We start from the raw sequence: 17067 nt of genomic DNA, 5'->3' as shown, positions 1-17067 counted from the left end.
CGTCTTTTTTTCAAATCCTCAAAAATGATGAAAAACGGCATGCTATAGTATGCCGTCTGAGATGGGCTACAGCCCATGGTCAAAAATGATGAAAAACAAGGATTTGGGAAAAGGCGAAAATCACTCCGAGACCATGGGCTATAGTCCATTGTCTCGAGTGATTTCCGTCTTATTTTCAAATCCTCAAAAATGATGAAAAACGGCATGCTATAGTATGCCGCCTGAGATGGGCTACAGCCCATGGTCAAAAATGATGAAAAACAAGGATTTGAGAAAAAGACGAAAATCACTCCGAGACCATGGGCTATAGTCCATTGTCTCGAGTGATTTCCGTCTTATTTTCAAATCCTCAAAAATGATGAAAAACGGCATGCTATAGTATGCCGTCTGAGATGGGCTACAGCCCATGGTCAAAAATGATGAAAAACAAGGATTTGAGAAAGACGAAAATCACTCCGAGACCATGGGCTATAGTCCATTGTCTCGAGTGATTTTCGTCTTTTTTTCAAATCCTCAAAAATGATGAAAAACGGCATGCTATAGTATGCCGTCTGAGATGGGCTACAGCCCATGGTCAAAAATGATGAAAAACAAGGATTTGAGAAAAAGACGAAAATCACTCCGGGACCATGGGCTATAGTCCATTGTCTCGAGTGATTTCCGTCTTTTTTTCAAATCCTCAAAAATGATGAAAAACGGCATGCTATAGTATGCCGTCTGAGATGGGCTACAGCCCATGGTCAAAAATGATGAAAAACAAGGATTTGAGAAAAAGACGAAAATCACTCCGAGACCATGGGCTATAGTCCATTGTCTCGAGTGATTTCCGTCTTATTTTCAAATCCTCAAAAATGATGAAAAACGGCATGCTATAGTATGCCGTCTGAGATGGGCTACAGCCCATGGTCAAAAATGATGAAAAACAAGGATTTGAGAAAGACGAAAATCACTCCGAGACCATGGGCTATAGTCCATTGTCTCGAGTGATTTCCGTCTTTTTTTCAAATCCTCAAAAATGATGAAAAACGGCATGCTATAGTATGCCGTCTGAGATGGGCTACAGCCCATGGTCAAAAATGATGAAAAACAAGGATTTGAGAAAAAGACGAAAATCACTCCGAGACCATGGGCTATAGTCCATTGTCTCGAGTGATTTCCGTCTTATTTTCAAATCCTCAAAAATGATGAAAAACGGCATGCTATAGTATGCCGCCTGAGATGGGCTACAGCCCATGGTCAAAAATGATGAAAAACAAGGATTTGAGAAAAATACGAAAATCACTCCGGGACCATGGGCTATAGTCCATTGTCTCGAGTGATTTCCGTCTTTTTTTCAAATCCTCAAAAATGATGAAAAACGGCATGCTATAGTATGCCGTCTGAGATGGGCTACAGCCCATGGTCAAAAATGATGAAAAACAAGGATTTGAGAGAAAGACGAAAATCACTCCGAGACCATGGGCTATAGTCCATTGTCTCGAGTGATTTTCGTCTTTTTTTCAAATCCTCAAAAATGATGAAAAACGGCATGCTATAGTATGCCGTCTGAGATGGGCTACAGCCCATGGTCAAAAATGAAAAACGAGGATTTAAAAAAAATACGAAAATCACTCCGAGACCATGGGCTATAGTCCATTGTCTCGAGTGATTTTCGTCTTTTTTTCAAATCCTCAAAAATGATGAAAAACAGCATGCTATAGTATGCCGTCTGAGATGGGCTACATCCCATGGTCAAAAATGATGTAAATGAGGATTTGAGAAAAAGACGAAAATCACTCCGAGACCATGGGCTATAGTCCATTGTCTCGAGTGATTTTCGTCTTTTTTTCAAATCCTCAAAAATGATGAAAAACGGCATGCTATAGTATGCCGTCTGAGATGGGCTACAGCCCATGGTCAAAAATGATGAAAAACAAGGATTTGAGAAAAAGAAGAAAATCACTCCGGGACCATGGGCTATAGTCCCCCACTCAAGTCTTTACTTTCAAGACCAATTTCAGGAGAACTAAACAAACATAAGCAGTGTGAATTGACTGGACCCAGTGGCTCAGTGTGTTAGGACGCTGCCACATGATAGGGAGATGGTGAGTTCAAACCCCACTCAAGTTCAAACCAAAAAATAAAGGTCCAGGATGCAATCCCACCCCAGTCTTGATGATGAAAAACAGCATGCTATAGTATGCCGTCTGAGATGGGCTACAGCCCATGGTCAAAAATGATGAAAAACAAGTATTTGAGAAAAAGACGAAAATCACTCCGAGACCATGGGCTATAGTCCATTGTCTCGAGTGATTTCCGTCTTTTTTTCAAATCCTCAAAAATGATGAAAAACGGCATGCTATAGTATGCCGTCTGAGATGGGCTACAGCCCATGGTCGAAAATGATAAAAAACAAGTATTTGAGAAAAGACGAAAATCACTCCGAGACCATGGGCTATAGTCCATTGTCTCGAGTGATTTCCGTCTTTTTTTCAAATCCTCAAAAATGATGAAAAACGGCATGCTATAGTATGCCGTCTGAGATGGGCTACAGCCCATGGTCGAAAATGATGAAAAACAAGTATTTGAGAAAAGACGGAAATCACTCCGAGACCATGGGCTATAGTCCATTGTCTCGAGTGATTTCCGTCTTTTTTTCAAATCCTCAAAAATGATGAAAAACGGCATGCTATAGTATGCCGTCTGAGATGGGCTACAGCCCATGGTCAAAAATGATGAAAAACAAGGATTTGAGAGAAAGACGAAAATCACTCCGAGACCATGGGCTATAGTCCATTGTCTCGAGTGATTTTCGTCTTTTTTTCAAATCCTCAAAAATGATGAAAAACGGCATGCTATAGTATGCCGTCTGAGATGGGCTACAGCCCATGGTCAAAAATGAAAAACGAGGATTTAAAAAAAAGACGAAAATCACTCCGAGACCATGGGCTATAGTCCATTGTCTCGAGTGATTTCCGTCTTTTTTTCAAATCCTCAAAAATGATGAAAAACGGCATGCTATAGTATGCCGTCTGAGATGGGCTACAGCCCATGGTCGAAAATGATAAAAAACAAGTATTTGAGAAAAGACGAAAATCACTCCGAGACCATGGGCTATAGTCCATTGTCTCGAGTGATTTCCGTCTTTTTTTCAAATCCTCAAAAATTATGAAAAACGGCATGCTATAGTATGCCGTCTGAGATGGGCTACAGCCCATGGTCGAAAATGATGAAAAACAAGTATTTGAGAAAAGACGGAAATCACTCCGAGACCATGGGCTATAGTCCATTGTTTCGAGTGATTTTCGTCTTTTTTTCAAATCCTCAAAAATGATGCAAAACGGCATGCTATAGTATGCCGTCTGAGATGGGCTACAGCCCATGGTCAAAAATGATGAAAAACAAGGATTTGAGAGAAAGACGAAAATCACTCCGAGACCATGGGCTATAGTCCATTGTCTCGAGTGATTTTCGTCTTTTTTTCAAATCCTCAAAAATGATGAAAAACGGCATGCTATAGTATGCCGTCTGAGATGGGCTACAGCCCATGGTCAAAAATGAAAAACAAGGATTTAAAAAAAAGACGAAAATCACTCCGAGACCATGGGCTATAGTCCATTGTCTCGAGTGATTTTCGTCTTTTTTTCAAATCCTCAAAAATGATGAAAAACAGCATGCTATAGTATGCCGTCTGAGATGGGCTACATCCCATGGTCAAAAATGATGTAAATGAGGATTTGAGAAAAAGACGAAAATCACTCCGAGACCATGGGCTATAGTCCATTGTCTCGAGTGATTTTCGTCTTTTTTTCAAATCCTCAAAAATGATGAAAAACGGCATGCTATAGTATGCCGTCTGAGATGGGCTACAGCCCATGGTCAAAAATGATGAAAAACAAGGATTTGAGAAAAAGAAGAAAATCACTCCGGGACCATGGGCTATAGTCCCCCACTCAAGTCTTTACTTTCAAGACCAATTTCAGGAGAACTAAACAAACATAAGCAGTGTGAATTGACTGGACCCAGTGGCTCAGTGTGTTAGGACGCTGCCACATGATAGGGAGATGGTGAGTTCAAACCCCACTCAAGTTCAAACCAAAAAATAAAGGTCCAGGATGCAATCCCACCCCAGTCTTGATGATGAAAAACAGCATGCTATAGTATGCCGTCTGAGATGCCCATCGTCAAAAATGATGAAAAACAAGTATTTGAGAAAAAGACGAAAATCACTCCGAGACCATGGGCTATAGTCCATTGTCTCGAGTGATTTCCGTCTTTTTTTCAAATCCTCAAAAATGATGAAAAACGGCATGCTATAGTATGCCGTCTGAGATGGGCTACAGCCCATGGTCGAAAATGATAAAAAACAAGTATTTGAGAAAAGACGAAAATCACTCCGAGACCATGGGCTATAGTCCATTGTCTCGAGTGATTTCCGTCTTTTTTTCAAATCCTCAAAAATGATGAAAAACGGCATGCTATAGTATGCCGTCTGAGATGGGCTACAGCCCATGGTCAAAAATGATGTAAATGAGGATTTGAGAAAAAGACGAAAATCACTCCGAGTCCATGGGCTATAGTCCATTGTCTCGAGTGATTTCCGTCTTTTTTTCAAATCCTCAAAAATGATGAAAAACGGCATGCTATAGTATGCCGTCTGAGATGGGCTACATCCCATGGTCAAAAATGATGTAAATGAGGATTTGAGAAAAAGACGAAAATCACTCCGAGACCATGGGCTATAGTCCATTGTCTCGAGTGATTTTCGTCTTTTTTTCAAATCCTCAAAAATGATGCAAAACGGCATGCTATAGTATGCCGTCTGAGATGGGCTACAGCCCATGGTCAAAAATGAAAAACGAGGATTTAAAAAAAAAGACGAAAATCACTCCGAGACCATGGGCTATAGTCCATTGTTTCGAGTGATTTTCGTCTTTTTTTCAAATCCTCAAAAATTATGCAAAACGGCATGCTATAGTATGCCGTCTGAGATGGGCTACAGCCCATGGTCAAAAATGATGAAAAACAAGGATTTGAGAAAAAGACGAAAATCACTCCGAGACCATGGGCTATAGTCCATTGTCTCGAGTGATTTCCGTCTTATTTTCAAATCCTCAAAAATGATGAAAAACGGCATGCTATAGTATGCCGCCTGAGATGGGCTACAGCCCATGGTCAAAAATGATGAAAAACAAGGATTTGAGAAAAAGACGAAAATCACTCCGGGACCATGGGCTATAGTCCATTGTCTCGAGTGATTTCCGTCTTTTTTTCAAATCCTCAAAAATGATGAAAAACAGCATGCTATAGTATGCCGTCTGAGATGGGCTACATCCCATGGTCAAAAATGATGTAAATGAGGATTTGAGAAAAAGACGAAAATCACTCCGAGACCATGGGCTATAGTCCATTGTCTCGAGTGATTTTCGTCTTTTTTTCAAATCCTCAAAAATGATGAAAAACGGCATGCTATAGTATGCCGTCTGAGATGGGCTACAGCCCATGGTCAAAAATGATGAAAAACAAGGATTTGAGAAAAAAAAGAAAATCACTCCGGGACCATGGGCTATAGTCCCCCACTCAAGTCTTTACTTTCAAGACCAATTTCAGGAGAACTAAACAAACATAAGCAGTGTGAATTGACTGGACCCAGTGGCTCAGTGTGTTAGGACGCTGCCACATGATAGGGAGATGGTGAGTTCAAACCCCACTCAAGTTCAAACAAAAAAATAAAGGTCCAGGATGCAATCCCACCCCAGTCTTGATGATGAAAAACAGCATGCTATAGTATGCCGTCTGAGATGGGCTACAGCCCATGGTCAAAAATGATGAAAAACAAGTATTTGAGAAAAAGACGAAAATCACTCCGAGACCATGGGCTATAGTCCATTGTCTCGAGTGATTTCCGTCTTTTTTTCAAATCCTCAAAAATGATGAAAAACGGCATGCTATAGTATGCCGTCTGAGATGGGCTACAGCCCATGGTCGAAAATGATAAAAAACAAGTATTTGAGAAAAGACGAAAATCACTCCGAGACCATGGGCTATAGTCCATTGTCTCGAGTGATTTCCGTCTTTTTTTCAAATCCTCAAAAATGATGAAAAACGGCATGCTATAGTATTCCGTCTGAGATGGGCTACAGCCCATGGTCGAAAATGATGAAAAACAAGTATTTGAGAAAAGACGGAAATCACTCCGAGACCATGGGCTATAGTCCATTGTCTCGAGTGATTTCCGTCTTTTTTTCAAATCCTCAAAAATGATGAAAAACGGCATGCTATAGTATGCCGTCTGAGATGGGCTACAGCCCATGGTCAAAAATGATGTAAATGAGGATTTGAGAAAAAGACGAAAATCACTCCGAGTCCATGGGCTATAGTCCATTGTCTCGAGTGATTTCCGTCTTTTTTTCAAATCCTCAAAAATGATGAAAAACGGCATGCTATAGTATGCCGTCTGAGATGGGCTACATCCCATGGTCAAAAATGATGTAAATGAGGATTTGAGAAAAAGACGAAAATCACTCCGAGACCATGGGCTATAGTCCATTGTTTCGAGTGATTTTCGTCTTTTTTTCAAATCCTCAAAAATGATGAAAAATGGCATGCTATAGTATGCCGTCTGAGATGGGCTACAGCCCATGGTCAAAAATGATGAAAAACAAGGATTTGAGAAAAAGACGAAAATCACTCCGAGACCATGGGCTATAGTCCATTGTCTCGAGTGATTTCCGTCTTATTTTCAAATCCTCAAAAATGATGAAAAACGGCATGCTATAGTATGCCGTCTGAGATGGGCTACAGCCCATGGTCAAAAATGAAAAACGAGGATTTGAAAAAAAGACGAAAATCACTCCGAGACCATGGGCTATATATAGTCCATTGTCTCGAGTGATTTTCGTCTTTTTTTCAAATCCTCAAAAATGATGAAAAACGGCATGCTATAGTATGCCGTCTGAGATGGGCTACATCCCATGGTCAAAAATGATGTAAATGAGGATTTGAGAAAAAGACGAAAATCACTCCGAGACCATGGGCTATAGTCCATTGTCTCGAGTGATTTCCGTCTTTTTTTCAAATCCTCAAAAATGATGCAAAACGGCATGCTATAGTATGCCGTCTGAGATGGGCTACAGCCCATGGTCAAAAATGAAAAACGAGGATTTAAAAAAAAGACGAAAATCACTCCGAGACCATGGGCTATAGTCCATTGTTTCGAGTGATTTTCGTCTTTTTTTCAAATCCTCAAAAATGATGCAAAACGGCATGCTATAGTATGCCGTCTGAGATGGGCTACAGCCCATGGTCAAAAATGATGAAAAACAAGGATTTGAGAAAAAGACGAAAATCACTCCGAGACCATGGGCTATAGTCCATTGTCTCGAGTGATTTCCGTCTTATTTTCAAATCCTCAAAAATGATGAAAAACGGCATGCTATAGTATGCCGCCTGAGATGGGCTACAGCCCATGGTCAAAAATGATGAAAAACAAGGATTTGAGAAAAAGACGAAAATCACTCCGGGACCATGGGCTATAGTCCATTGTCTCGAGTGATTTCCGTCTTTTTTTCAAATCCTCAAAAATGATGAAAAACGGCATGCTATAGTATGCCGTCTGAGATGGGCTACAGCCCATGGTCAAAAATGAAAAACGAGGATTTAAAAAAAAGACGAAAATCACTCCGAGACCATGGGCTATAGTCCATTGTCTCGAGTTATTTTCGTCTTTTTTTCAAATCCTCAAAAATGATGAAAAACGGCATGCTATAGTATGCCGTCTGAGATGGGCTACAGCCCATGGTCAAAAATGATGAAAAACAAGGATTTGAGAAAGAGACGAAAATCACTCCGGGACCATGGGCTAAAGTCCATTGTCTCGAGTGATTTCCGTCTTTTTTTCAAATCCTCAAAAATGATGAAAAACGGCATGATATAGTATGCCGTCTGAGATGGGGTACAGCCCATGGTCAAAAATGAAAAACGAGGATTTAAAAAAAAGACGAAAATCACTCCGAGACCATGGGCTATAGTCCATTGTCTCGAGTGATTTTCGTCTTTTTTTCAAATCCTCAAAAATGATGAAAAACGGCATGCTATAGTATGCCGTCTGAGATGGGCTACAGCCCATGGTCAAAAATGATGAAAAACAAGGATTTGAGAAAAAGACGAAAATCACTCCGGGACCATGGGCTATAGTCCATTGTCTCGAGTGATTTCCGTCTTTTTTTCAAATCCTCAAAAATGATGAAAAACAGCATGATATAGTATGCCGTCTGAGATGGGCTACATCCCATGGTCAAAAATGATGTAAATGAGGATTTGAGAAAAAGACGAAAATCACTCCGAGACCATGGGCTATAGTCCATTGTCTCGAGTGATTTTCGTCTTTTTTTCAAATCCTCAAAAATTATGAAAAACGGCATGCTATAGTATGCCGTCTGAGATGGGCTACAGCCCATGGTCAAAAATGAAAAACGAGGATTTAAAAAAAAGACGAAAATCACTCCGAGACCATGGGCTATAGTCCATTGTCTCGAGTGATTTTCGACTTTTTTTCAAATCCTCAAAAATGATGAAAAACAGCATGCTATAGTATGCCGTCTGAGATGGGGTACAGCCCATGGTCAAAAATGAAAAACGAGGATTTAAAAAAAAGACGAAAATCACTCCGAGACCATGGGCTATAGTCCATTGTCTCGAGTGATTTTCGTCTTTTTTTCAAATCCTCAAAAATGATGAAAAACGGCATGCTATAGTATGCCGTCTGAGATGGGCTACAGCCCATGGTCAAAAATGATGAAAAACAAGGATTTGAGAAAAAGACGAAAATCACTCCGGGACCATGGGCTATAGTCCATTGTCTCGAGTGATTTCCGTCTTTTTTTCAAATCCTCAAAAATGATGAAAAACAGCATGATATAGTATGCCGTCTGAGATGGGCTACAGCCCATGGTCAAAAATGATGAAAAACAAGGATTTGAGAAAAAGACGAAAATCACTCCGAGACCATGGGCTATAGTCCATTGTCTCGAGTGATTTCCGTCTTATTTTCAAATCCTCAAAAATGATGAAAAACGGCATGCTATAGTATGCCGTCTGAGATGGGCTACAGCCCATGGTCAAAAATGAAAAACGAGGATTTGAAAAAAAGACGAAAATCACTCCGAGACCATGGGCTATATATAGTCCATTGTCTCGAGTGATTTTCGTCTTTTTTTCAAATCCTCAAAAATGATGAAAAACGGCATGCTATAGTATGCCGTCTGAGATGGGCTACATCCCATGGTCAAAAATGATGTAAATGAGGATTTGAGAAAAAGACGAAAATCACTCCGAGACCATGGGCTATAGTCCATTGTCTCGAGTGATTTTCGTCTTTTTTTCAAATCCTCAAAAATTATGAAAAACGGCATGCTATAGTATGCCGCCTGAGATGGGCTACAGCCCATGGTCAAAAATGATGAAAAACAAGGATTTGAGAAAAAGACGAAAATCACTCCGAGACCATGGGCTATAGTCCATTGTCTCGAGTGATTTCCGTCTTATTTTCAAATCCTCAAAAATGATGAAAAACGGCATGCTATAGTATGCCGTCTGAGATGGGCTACAGCCCATGGTCAAAAATGAAAAACGAGGATTTGAAAAAAAGACGAAAATCACTCCGAGACCATGGGCTATATATAGTCCATTGTCTCGAGTGATTTTCGTCTTTTTTTCAAATCCTCAAAAATGATGAAAAACGGCATGCTATAGTATGCCGTCTGAGATGGGCTACAGCCCATGGTCAAAAATGAAAAACGAGGATTTGAAAAAAAGACGAAAATCACTCCGAGACCATGGGCTATAGTCCATTGTCTCGAGTGATTTTCGTCTTTTTTTCAAATCCTCAAAAATTATGAAAAACGGCATGCTATAGTATGCCGTCTGAGATGGGCTACAGCCCATGGTCAAAAATGAAAAACGAGGATTTAAAAAAAAGACGAAAATCACTCCGAGACCATGGGCTATAGTCCATTGTCTCGAGTGATTTTCGACTTTTTTTCAAATCCTCAAAAATGATGAAAAACAGCATGCTATAGTATGCCGTCTGAGATGGGCTACATCCCATGGTCAAAAATGATGTAAATGAGGATTTGAGAAAAAGACGAAAATCACTCCGAGACCATGGGCTATAGTCCATTGTCTCGAGTGATTTTCGTCTTTTTTTCAAATCCTCAAAAATGATGAAAAACGGCATGCTATAGTATGCCGTCTGAGATGGGCTACAGCCCATGGTCAAAAATAATGAAAAACGAGGATTTAAAAAAAAGACGAAAATCACTCCGAGACCATGGGCTATAGTCCATTGTCTCGAGTGATTTCCGTCTTTTTTTCAAATCCTCAAAAATGATGAAAAACAGCATGATATAGTATGCCGTCTGAGATGGGCTACAGCCCATGGTCAAAAATGAAAAACGAGGATTAAAAAAAAAGACGAAAATCACTCCGAGACCATGGGCTATAGTCCATTGTCTCGAGTGATTTCCGTCTTTTTTTCAAATCCTCAAAAATGATGAAAAACAGCATGATATAGTATGCCGTCTGAGAGGGGCTACAGCCCATGGTCAAAAATGAAAAACGAGGATTTAAAAAAAAGACGAAAATCACTCCGAGACCATGGGCTATAGTCCATTGTTTCGAGTGATTTTCGTCTTTTTTTCAAATCCTCAAAAATGATGAAAAACGGCATGCTATAGTATGCCGTCTGAGATGGGCTACAGCCAATGGTCAAAAATGAAAAACGAGGATTTAAAAAAAAGACGAAAATCACTCCGAGACCATGGGCTATAGTCCATTGTTTCGAGTGATTTTCGTCTTTTTTTCAAATCCTCAAAAATGATGAAAAACGGCATGCTATAGTATGCCGTCTGAGATGGGCTACAGCCCATGGTCAAAAATGATGAAAAACAAGGATTTGAGAAAAAGACGAAAATCACTCCGGGACCATGGGCTATAGTCCATTGTCTCGAGTGATTTCCGTCTTTTTTTCAAATCCTCAAAAATGATGAAAAACAGCATGATATAGTATGCCGTCTGAGATGGGCTACAGCCCATGGTCAAAAATGAAAAACGAGGATTTAAAAAAAAGACGAAAATCACTCCGAGACCATGGGCTATAGTCCATTGTTTCGAGTGATTTTCGTCTTTTTTTCAAATCCTCAAAAATGATGAAAAACGGCATGCTATAGTATGCCGCCTGAGATGGGCTACAGCCCATGGTCAAAAATGATGAAAAACAAGGATTTGAGAAAAAGACGAAAATCACTCCGAGACCATGGGCTATAGTCCATTGTCTCGAGTGATTTCCGTCTTATTTTCAAATCCTCAAAAATGATGAAAAACGGCATGCTATAGTATGCCGTCTGAGATGGGCTACAGCCCATGGTCAAAAATGAAAAACGAGGATTTGAAAAAAAGACGAAAATCACTCCGAGACCATGGGCTATATATAGTCCATTGTCTCGAGTGATTTTCGTCTTTTTTTCAAATCCTCAAAAATGATGAAAAACGGCATGCTATAGTATGCCGTCTGAGATGGGCTACAGCCCATGGTCAAAAATGATGAAAAACAAGTATTTGAGAAAAGACGAAAATCACTCCGAGACCATGGGCTATAGTCCATTGTCTCGAGTGATTTTCGTCTTTTTTTCAAATCCTCAAAAATGATGAAAAACGGCATGCTATAGTATGCCGTCTGAGATGGGCTACATCCCATGGTCAAAAATGATGTAAATGAGCATTTGAGAAAAAGACGAAAATCACTCCGAGACCATGGGCTATAGTCCATTGTCTCGAGTGATTTTCGTCTTTTTTTCAAATCCTCAAAAATGATGAAAAACGGCATTCTATAGTATGCCGCCTGAGATGGGCTACAGCCCATGGTCCAAAATGATGAAAAACAAGGATTTGAGAAAAAGACGAAAATCACTCCGAGACCATGGGCTATAGTCCATTGTCTCGAGTGATTTCCGTCTTATTTTCAAATCCTCAAAAATGATGAAAAACGGCATGCTATAGTATGCTGTCTGAGATGGGCTACAGCCCATGGTCAAAAATGAAAAACGAGGATTTGAAAAAAAGACGAAAATCACTCCGAGACCATGGGCTATATATAGTCCATTGTCTCGAGTGATTTTCGTCTTTTTTTCAAATCCTCAAAAATGATGAAAAACGGCATGCTATAGTATGCCGTCTGAGATGGGCTACAGCCCATGGTCAAAAATGATGAAAAACAAGGATTTGAGAAAAGACGAAAATCACTCCGAGACCATGGGCTATAGTCCATTGTCTCGAGTGATTTCCGTCTTTTTTTCAAATCCTCAAAAATGATGAAAAACAGCATGATATAGTATGCCGTCTGAGATGGGCTACAGCCCATGGTCAAAAATGAAAAACGAGGATTTAAAAAAAAGACGAAAATCACTCCGAGACCATGGGCTATAGTCCATTGTTTCGAGTGATTTTCGTCTTTTTTTCAAATCCTCAAAAATGATGAAAAACGGCATGCTATAGTATGCCGCCTGAGATGGGCTACAGCCCATGGTCAAAAATGATGAAAAACAAGGATTTGAGAAAAAGACGAAAATCACTCCGAGACCATGGGCTATAGTCCATTGTCTCGAGTGATTTCCGTCTTATTTTCAAATCCTCAAAAATGATGAAAAACGGCATGCTATAGTATGCCGTCTGAGATGGGCTACAGCCCATGGTCAAAAATGAAAAACGAGGATTTGAAAAAAAGACGAAAATCACTCCGAGACCATGGGCTATATATAGTCCATTGTCTCGAGTGATTTTCGTCTTTTTTTCAAATCCTCAAAAATGATGAAAAACGGCATGCTATAGTATGCCGTCTGAGATGGGCTACAGCCCATGGTCAAAAATGATGAAAAACAAGTATTTGAGAAAAGACGAAAATCACTCCGAGACCATGGGCTATAGTCCATTGTCTCGAGTGATTTTCGTCTTTTTTTCAAATCCTCAAAAATGATGAAAAACGGCATGCTATAGTATGCCGTCTGAGATGGGCTACATCCCATGGTCAAAAATGATGTAAATGAGCATTTGAGAAAAAGACGAAAATCACTCCGAGACCATGGGCTATAGTCCATTGTCTCGAGTGATTTTCGTCTTTTTTTCAAATCCTCAAAAATGATGAAAAACGGCATGCTATAGTATGCCGCCTGAGATGGGCTACAGCCCATGGTCCAAAATGATGAAAAACAAGGATTTGAGAAAAAGACGAAAATCACTCCGAGACCATGGGCTATAGTCCATTGTCTCGAGTGATTTCCGTCTTATTTTCAAATCCTCAAAAATGATGAAAAACGGCATGCTATAGTATGCTGTCTGAGATGGGCTACAGCCCATGGTCAAAAATGAAAAACGAGGATTTGAAAAAAAGACGAAAATCACTCCGAGACCATGGGCTATATATAGTCCATTGTCTCGAGTGATTTTCGTCTTTTTTTCAAATCCTCAAAAATGATGAAAAACGGCATGCTATAGTATGCCGTCTGAGATGGGCTACAGCCCATGGTCAAAAATGATGAAAAACAAGGATTTGAGAAAAGACGAAAATCACTCCGAGACCATGGGCTATAGTCCATTGTCTCGAGTGATTTCCGTCTTTTTTTCAAATCCTCAAAAATGATGAAAAACAGCATGATATAGTATGCCGTCTGAGATGGGCTACAGCCCATGGTCAAAAATGAAAAACGAGGATTTAAAAAAAAGACGAAAATCACTCCGAGACCATGGGCTATAGTCCATTGTCTCGAGTGATTTCCGTCTTTTTTTCAAATCCTCAAAAATGATGAAAAACAGCATGATATAGTATGCCGTCTGAGATGGGCTACAGCCCATGGTCAAAAATGAAAAACGAGGATTAAAAAAAAAGACGAAAATCACTCCGAGACCATGGGCTATAGTCCATTGTCTCGAGTGATTTCCGTCTTTTTTTCAAATCCTCAAAAATGATGAAAAACAGCATGATATAGTATGCCGTCTGAGATGGGCTACAGCCCATGGTCAAAAATGAAAAACGAGGATTTAAAAAAAAGACGAAAATCACTCCGAGACCATGGGCTATAGTCCATTGTTTCGAGTGATTTTCGTCTTTTTTTCAAATCCTCAAAAATGATGAAAAACGGCATGCTATAGTATGCCGTCTGAGATGGGCTACAGCCAATGGTCAAAAATGAAAAACGAGGATTTAAAAAAAAGACGAAAATCACTCCGAGACCATGGGCTATAGTCCATTGTTTCGAGTGATTTTCGTCTTTTTTTCAAATCCTCAAAAATGATGAAAAACGGCATGCTATAGTATGCCGTCTGAGATGGGCTACAGCCCATGGTCAAAAATGATGTAAATGAGGATTTGAGAAAAAGACGAAAATCACTCCGAGACCATGGGCTATAGTCCATTGTCTCGAGTTATTTTCGTCTTTTTTTCAAATCCTCAAAAATGATGAAAAACGGCATGCTATAGTATGCCGTCTGAGATGGGCTACAGCCCATGGTCAAAAATGATGAAAAACAAGTATTTGAGAAAAGACGAAAATCACTCCGAGACCATGGGCTATAGTCCATTGTCTCGAGTGATTTTCGTCTTTTTTTCAAATCCTCAAAAATGATGAAAAACGGCATGCTATAGTATGCCGTCTGAGATGGGCTACATCCCATGGTCAAAAATGATGTAAATGAGCATTTGAGAAAAAGACGAAAATCACTCCGAGACCATGGGCTATAGTCCATTGTCTCGAGTGATTTTCGTCTTTTTTTCAAATCCTCAAAAATGATGAAAAACGGCATGCTATAGTATGCTGTCTGAGATGGGCTACAGCCCATGGTCAAAAATGAAAAACGAGGATTTGAAAAAAAGACGAAAATCACTCCGAGACCATGGGCTATATATAGTCCATTGTCTCGAGTGATTTTCGTCTTTTTTTCAAATCCTCAAAAATGATGAAAAACGGCATGCTATAGTATGCCGTCTGAGATGGGCTACAGCCCATGGTCAAAAATGATGAAAAACAAGGATTTGAGAAAAGACGAAAATCACTCCGAGACCATGGGCTATAGTCCATTGTCTCGAGTGATTTCCGTCTTTTTTTCAAATCCTCAAAAATGATGAAAAACAGCATGATATAGTATGCCGTCTGAGATGGGCTACAGCCCATGGTCAAAAATGAAAAACGAGGATTTAAAAAAAAGACGAAAATCACTCCGAGACCATGGGCTATAGTCCATTGTCTCGAGTGATTTCCGTCTTTTTTTCAAATCCTCAAAAATGATGAAAAACAGCATGATATAGTATGCCGTCTGAGATGGGCTACAGCCCATGGTCAAAAATGAAAAACGAGGATTAAAAAAAAAGACGAAAATCACTCCGAGACCATGGGCTATAGTCCATTGTCTCGAGTGATTTCCGTCTTTTTTTCAAATCCTCAAAAATGATGAAAAACAGCATGATATAGTATGCCGTCTGAGATGGGCTACAGCCCATGGTCAAAAATGAAAAACGAGGATTTAAAAAAAAGACGAAAATCACTCCGAGACCATGGGCTATAGTCCATTGTTTCGAGTGATTTTCGTCTTTTTTTCAAATCCTCAAAAATGATGAAAAACGGCATGCTATAGTATGCCGTCTGAGATGGGCTACAGCCAATGGTCAAAAATGAAAAACGAGGATTTAAAAAAAAGACGAAAATCACTCCGAGACCATGGGCTATAGTCCATTGTTTCGAGTGATTTTCGTCTTTTTTTCAAATCCTCAAAAATGATGAAAAACGGCATGCTATAGTATGCCGTCTGAGATGGGCTACAGCCAATGGTCAAAAATGATGTAAATGAGGATTTGAGAAAAAGACGAAAATCACTCCGAGACCATGGGCTATAGTCCATTGTCTCGAGTGATTTTCGTCTTTTTTTCAAATCCTCAAAAATGATGAAAAACGGCATGCTATAGTATGCTGTCTGAGATGGGCTACAGCCCATGGTCAAAAATGAAAAACGAGGATTTGAAAAAAAGACGAAAATCACTCCGAGACCATGGGCTATATATAGTCCATTGTCTCGAGTGATTTTCGTCTTTTTTTCAAATCCTCAAAAATGATGAAAAACGGCATGCTATAGTATGCCGTCTGAGATGGGCTACAGCCCATGGTCAAAAATGATGAAAAACAAGGATTTGAGAAAAGACGAAAATCACTCCGAGACCATGGGCTATAGTCCATTGTCTCGAGTGATTTCCGTCTTTTTTTCAAATCCTCAAAAATGATGAAAAACAGCATGATATAGTATGCCGTCTGAGATGGGCTACAGCCCATGGTCAAAAATGAAAAACGAGGATTTAAAAAAAAGACGAAAATCACTCCGAGACCATGGGCTATAGTCCATTGTCTCGAGTGATTTCCGTCTTTTTTTCAAATCCTCAAAAATGATGAAAAACAGCATGATATAGTATGCCGTCTGAGATGGGCTACAGCCCATGGTCAAAAATGAAAAACGAGGATTAAAAAAAAAGACGAAAATCACTCCGAGACCATGGGCTATAGTCCATTGTCTCGAGTGATTTCCGTCTTTTTTTCAAATCCTCAAAAATGATGAAAAACAGCATGATATAGTATGCCGTCTGAGATGGGCTACAGCCCATGGTCAAAAATGAAAAACGAGGATTTAAAAAAAAGACGAAAATCACTCCGAGACCATGGGCTATAGTCCATTGTTTCGAGTGATTTTCGTCTTTTTTTCAAATCCTCAAAAATGATGAAAAACGGCATGCTATAGTATGCCGTCTGAGATGGGCTACAGCCAATGGTCAAAAATGAAAAACGAGGATTTAAAAAAAAGACGAAAATCACTCCGAGACCATGGGCTATAGTCCATTGTTTCGAGTGATTTTCGTCTTTTTTTCAAATCCTCAAAAATGATGAAAAACGGCATGCTATAGTATGCCGTCTGAGATGGGCTACAGCCCATGGTCAAAAATGATGTAAATGAGGATTTGAGAAAAAGACGAAAATCACTCCGAGACCATGGGCTATA

Source organism: Electrona antarctica (assembly GCF_951216825.1).
Source record: "Electrona antarctica genome assembly, chromosome: 17".
In the NCBI taxonomy this organism is placed as follows: domain Eukaryota; kingdom Metazoa; phylum Chordata; class Actinopteri; order Myctophiformes; family Myctophidae; genus Electrona; species Electrona antarctica.
The sequence above is the reverse complement of the archived record's forward strand: the minus strand, read 5'-3'. Positions refer to the sequence as shown.